Source organism: Artemia franciscana, chromosome 13 (assembly GCF_032884065.1).
Source record: "Artemia franciscana chromosome 13, ASM3288406v1, whole genome shotgun sequence".
In the NCBI taxonomy this organism is placed as follows: domain Eukaryota; kingdom Metazoa; phylum Arthropoda; class Branchiopoda; order Anostraca; family Artemiidae; genus Artemia; species Artemia franciscana.
In genome coordinates, this window is record NC_088875.1 from 12,227,835 (window position 1) to 12,233,686 (window position 5,852).

Genomic DNA, 5,852 nt, shown 5'->3' on the forward strand with positions numbered 1-5,852 from the left:
CAGATGATGTCAAACTTCTTTTTCAACAGAGCTGCTTTTAAGTTAGCGTCAAAAGTCGAAACAGAGTCAACATTTGATTTTTGCCCGTTTTTGCCCGAAAAGCGTTTGATTTTTGCCCGTTTTTGCCCGAAAAACGTTTGATTTTTGCCCGTTTGATCAACCAAAATTTGCATATTGGATGCAACGTTTTGGCGGTAGCTTCAAATTAATACTTCAATTATTTTTGATTAATCAATCAACCCTTCCAGATCAGTGGCTATAAGCTTTTCTCGGTGTCAGGTAGGCATAGGGAATGCATCACTAGACATATGATCCGGGTTATTACAACCACTGTAGGCCAGTGGGTATATCAATCAGTGTTCTAATAGTAATTAACTAGATAGTCTAGTTAATTGGAGCACAAACAAACCATGATTAAAAAAAAAAATATCTTCAATTCACCTTAATTTTGGATTTACCGCTAGAGTTTGTAATTTCTATGTCGGTATAGATAACAACAAACATTTTTTTTTTTGTCAAAAATGTTAATGTTAAAATTTTATATAAGCATGACGAATTTTGACAACGTCGACATGATACGTCAATATGTTATGTAAATCGAGTCTGCCGTGTCGATAGAGAATCAAATAAAATGGTGTGAAATTTATCATCTCAAAAAGGATAATAATTAAAACGTGGCTCAGATTTGTGTCGCACAGAAAGGGTGTCGCACCTAATATTTGTGTCGCACCTGATATTTTAGCTGATACGATTGAATATTGCTACTACTATTATCAGCTTTTGTGGTTAAAAGGTTGACGTGATATCACCCGTAATTACTTCCATTATTAAGACAATTATAAGATATTGACAATGCGTTCATTGACCTTACCTAGATTGACATTCAATTAGGTTATATCAAAACATAATATTTCAGGGTAGAGAAGGAGTTTTGGGATGTTTTAGAGGCATTTTCATAACTAAAGGAGGGCCGCAGAAGGTATTCCCATCCGGAGAGGAACACACCAGGAGAAACTTAGCGCTTATATATAAAAAAGAAAAAAAAAACATGCCAACACTCAATATGATTTAAAAGACTTAAAAAGGTATGCCTCCAACCCAATACGTTCTTTATCCATAAAATTACTTGTATTATTATTGTAGTATATCAACAATAACCATCCTATCTCTAAAAAATTGTTACGGCTATAAAGTTTATTCAGCTTTAGTTTGTGTCAAACAGTTCGTGGTAACGAACTGTAGTAAGGAGCGACCCGGCTCAATAGTAACCGAAACTCTAAACAATGGAATTTCGATACCAATAGTTACATCAAAAGAATTGCATTTTAAGGATGATCTTAAATATATAAGTTTCATCAAGATCAGTTACACCCATCAAAAGTTACGAGCCTGAGAAAATTTGCCTCATTTTATAGAGGGAGACACCCCCTAAAAGTCATACAATCTTAACAAAAATCACACCATCAGATTCAGCGTATCAGAGAACCTTCTTGTAGAAGTTTCAAGCTCCTATCTACAAAAATGTGGAATTTCGCATTTTTTTGCCAGAAGACAGATCACGGATGCGTGTTTAATTTTTTTTTCCAGGGGTGATCGTATCGACTGAGTGGTCCTACAATGTCGCAAGAGAGCTCATTCTAACGGAAATTAAAAGTTCTAGTGCCCTTTTTTAAGTGACCAAAAAACTGGAGGGCACCTAGGCCCCCTCCCACGCTCATTTCCCCAAAAATTACCGAATCAAAATTCTGAGATAGCCATTTTATTCACCATAGTCGAAAAACCTAATAACCATGTCTTTAGGGACGACTTACTCCCCCGCAGTCCCCGTGGGAGGGGCTGAAAGTTACAAACTTTGACCTGGATTTACATATAGTAATGGTTACTGGGATGTGTACAGACGTCTTCAGGGGGATTTTTTTGTTTAGGGGGAAATTTGAGTGGGGGGTTACGTGGGAGGATATTTCCATGGAGAAACTTGTCATGGGGGAAGAGAATTTCAATGAAGAGGGCGCAGGATTTTCTAGCATTATTTAAAAAAACAATGAAAAAATAAATATGAAAAGTTTTTTCTACTGAAAGTAAGGAGCAGCATTAAAACATAAAACGAACAAAAATTATTACGCATATGAGGGGCTTACCTCCTCGTTATACCTCACTCTTTACGCTAAAGTATTTTTAGTAATTTCAACTATTTATTCTACGGCCTTTGTGATTCAGAGCTCATTCTTAAGGAATTGGGACAAAATTTAAGCTTTAGGGTAAAGAGCGAGGTATCGACGAGGATTGAACCCCCTCCTACACGCAATAAAAACATACGAATATAGAAGTTCTTTACGTAAATTAATTCGTAACTTACGTATATTTTTTACCAATGAAAACGTTTGTAAAAAATTAAAAGTTGTAGTTACTTTTTTAACTAGTCAAAAAATTGAAGGGCAACTAGGCCTCCTCCCTCGCTCCTTTTTTTCTCAAAGTCTTCCGATTAATTGCAATTAATTAATATGCAAATCTCGTTTTAATGATTTATGTGCGAAGAACTAAAATCAAAACATGTGATTAATTCAAAAATGTCAAGAAATTAAATAAAAAAACCAGTTTTTTTAAATGAAAGTAAGGAGCAACATTAAAACTTAAAACGAGCAGAAATTACTTCGTATAGGAAAGGGGCTTTTCAAAATAGAAGTTTTAAAAATAGAGTTAAGAGAAAGAGTCAAACTTTAGCGTAAAGAGCGAGGTGTTGAGGAGGAAAAGCGCCTTTCATATACGGAGTAATTTCTGTTCGTTTTAAGTTTTAATGTTACTCCTTACTTTCATTTAAAAAAACTTGTTTTTTTATTTAATATTAAACAAAGTTGACTTCAAGCTCTGATCTTTTTTTACGTCGATTTATTTTTTTCTGCCCATCAAAGTAAATTAATTGAATTAGATTCAGAAAGCTTCTAATTACAACTGATAATAAAAAACACTACAAACTAGGGTTGCCAACTGCCAACGTCTAATGCTAGTGCAAATCTAGGCCAAAAAGGAGCAGTTTTTGCTCAAAAAGAGTGCAAGAGAAAAAATTTGCGCATCACCACTTCCTCACCCCCTGTGAAGTAAAAAGGGAATATTTCACTCGAAAAAAGAACAAGTTGGCAACCTTGTTCCTTCAGTTTAAATGCACTTTTGACGAATATGCCAACTACTGGCGTTTTATGTGAACGAAAACTGGCACCCAAAAAGAGTGGTTTTCACACTTCTGCTTCCCCCTGTTAGGTAAAAAAAAGAGTGCATTTCATACGAAAAGTGTGCAGGTTGGCAACCCTGCTATAGACCTCGGGTCTTAGAGCTAGAGTGAAGAAGTGCTTCACGAGCAATATTTTTTCCAACAATAGCCTGCAAATAATCTTGCGGATAATTATTCACACGAATTGTTAGACGTCCATAAGGAATGCCATTAAGCGAGTAACCATTAGATCATAACATGATGCTCGATTCAATGATTTGTTTTTCTTGTAAAATATAAAGCTCTTAAAGGTTTACCTTTCATTAAATAAACGAAGCTCTTGGAAAATCTGCTTGGCGGCCTAATCAATGGTGTTAATTGGGGGATTTGGTATTATTTTTTTTTCACCCCTAGATTTTGTAAAACGCATTTTCTAGGATATTTTCATTGCAAAATACCTTTTCGTATTTTTATAAGCAAACTAAAAAAAAATATGAATTTGCTCTTGCCGTTTAGATTTTGACGAATGTATTTTGCCCCTAAACCAAAAATATTAGCGAATTGACGCAACTGGGCCAACCAATTATCACTTTCAACCCAGGGGTCCTTAGGAGTTTATTTCAGTACTCAGGATGATAACATGAAAATGACAAAGACTCCATTAGAATGGAGTTTTAGATCCCTGTCCATAGAGAGAAAAACTTATTTTCTGTATCATATAATTTAAAAGAGTTTTAACAACCGTAGAGGAGACCAAAATTAGCATAATTAAATGGAGAAACTATAATCAGAAAATGTTGATTGATTTTTTTTATCCAATTTTTTTAGTAGTCTGTTAAATCAATTTTCGGGGTTTGGTACCCCCCCCCCTTAGGCACTGGTAAATTGAATGGGATTGAAGGGTTTCAACAAAAAAAGAGGTTCTCTAAAAAGGACACTTTAATCTTCAAAAATGCTTTTTGTCAAAGATTGTTCTGATTTTTCTTTAAAATTTTTCCGGGCTCTCGAACAGTTGGGGGGGGATGCTTCAGAACCCTTTCGCCATGTCCAGGAGTTTCATAAATACAGTTAACCTGCAGATCTCTAGACTAAGGGTCTAGACGACAAATTGTGTACATCGAATAATGACCTAGTGACACGGCATTAAAACTTTAAATAGGCTCGGTGGCACAGGAGGGGGAACCAGAGGCGAAGTGTCACATGCTATTATGTGATAAACGGTGCGCAATGACGTTCTAGAAACAATATCAATTAAGCTTTCAGCGCATAACTAGGTTTGTGCCATAACAGAAGGCACCATTCTAGATTAGGACTTCTCAGAAGCAAACATCTTAACAACAAAAAGCAGCACCCTTAGAATCCTTATTTTATGGTCGATACTTGTCTGTTATAACGCCAACCACTCAAGTTGTCCATCCATTGACGCACTGTAGAACCGATTTCTTTCTTTGGTTTCCTTCAGCTTAACGTGAGACAAAACAAAGAGAAGCGACAGAATAGATGGAAAATATACAACTTGGGCCATATATTTGCACATTAGGCAGGGGTGAGGCATTTGGACAGTGTGAAGTTAGACATTTTGTATCCAAACCCGCTATACTTTACCCCACCCCCCTAATGTGCAAATATATAGCCAAATTTGCTTTTAAGTATTATATTTTTATAGTTATCAGGTAAATTTAATTAGGATTAACCTAACTTCACTTCTTGAGGGGTCGGCGCTATAACAGACAAGTACCTTATGCTCTTTTTAAAACATCATATTCGTATTTTTGACAATATACCCCACATAGAGGGCCCTCTTAATATATTTTTTTTGTCTTAATGCGTCGTATAACGGGTAGTTCAACTTTTAGCTTGATGAAATCAATTTTCGTCTATGTGATTTCAGCAGAATTATTGGGTAGAATATCATTCAATAATTATTCGGAATGTTAAAAGTATTGGAAGGAAGCATACTAATCTTAATAGAAACATGCATCATGTAGTAAGTTAAGAACTAGTGTTTGTCTTTTAGTTTTTTACATATCCTGAGGCTATAAATGGGACCCTCAGGAGGAGGGTCATTAGGAAGAATAGAAACGGAAATATAATATTTGAAAAGTGCCTAAAATTAAGATTCTAATGGAACTGCTTTTATTCCAAGCAAAAAAAAAAACATAGTTAGGTATATTTAAATTTTAGAGTAAGTTTAGCTGGAAGCGAAACAAACTCGCAGATACAATTCTAACAATAAAAAAACATAGCCTGTATGGGACTTATTTTTAACTAAAATTAATTTATATGCATATAACTGCCCCTAAATTGATTGCTATCAACTTACCGTCAATAAGTGGCAATCTTATTTGGTGCAATTGTCTTTATAACTGAGAATTTTATTTGGCGTCGGCAAAATTTGGCGTCTCTTTTCAACAGCCTGCGCGTTGACTCTTGAGAAAAGAGGTTTCCGGCAATTCCGTTTAGTCTATGCTCGTGTTGGTCAATGATCAAGAACGGTACTCGCTAGACAGAAATGATGGACAATATTTCAATACTGCCTTTAGAAGCAGAGACGTGACTAGCTAAGGTTCATAGGGGAGGGGGAGATGGATGGCAAAAGATTTGGATCTCTTCCGTCATGCCTATTCATTTTTTTGTAATTTACATG

At 35.5% G+C, this 5,852-nt stretch overlaps 1 protein-coding gene across 1 annotated transcript in view; it reads right to left on the reverse strand.

Moving 5' to 3' along the window:
- Positions 1–5,614, reverse strand: part of LOC136034529 (uncharacterized) — a 44,158-nt gene extending 38,544 nt beyond the window's left edge. The window contains exon 1 of the mRNA XM_065715758.1: positions 5,529–5,614. The gene's annotated coding sequence lies outside the window, so the exon portion shown is untranslated. The remainder of the gene's footprint in view (positions 1–5,528) is intronic.
- Between the last annotated feature and the right edge of the window lie 238 nt (positions 5,615–5,852).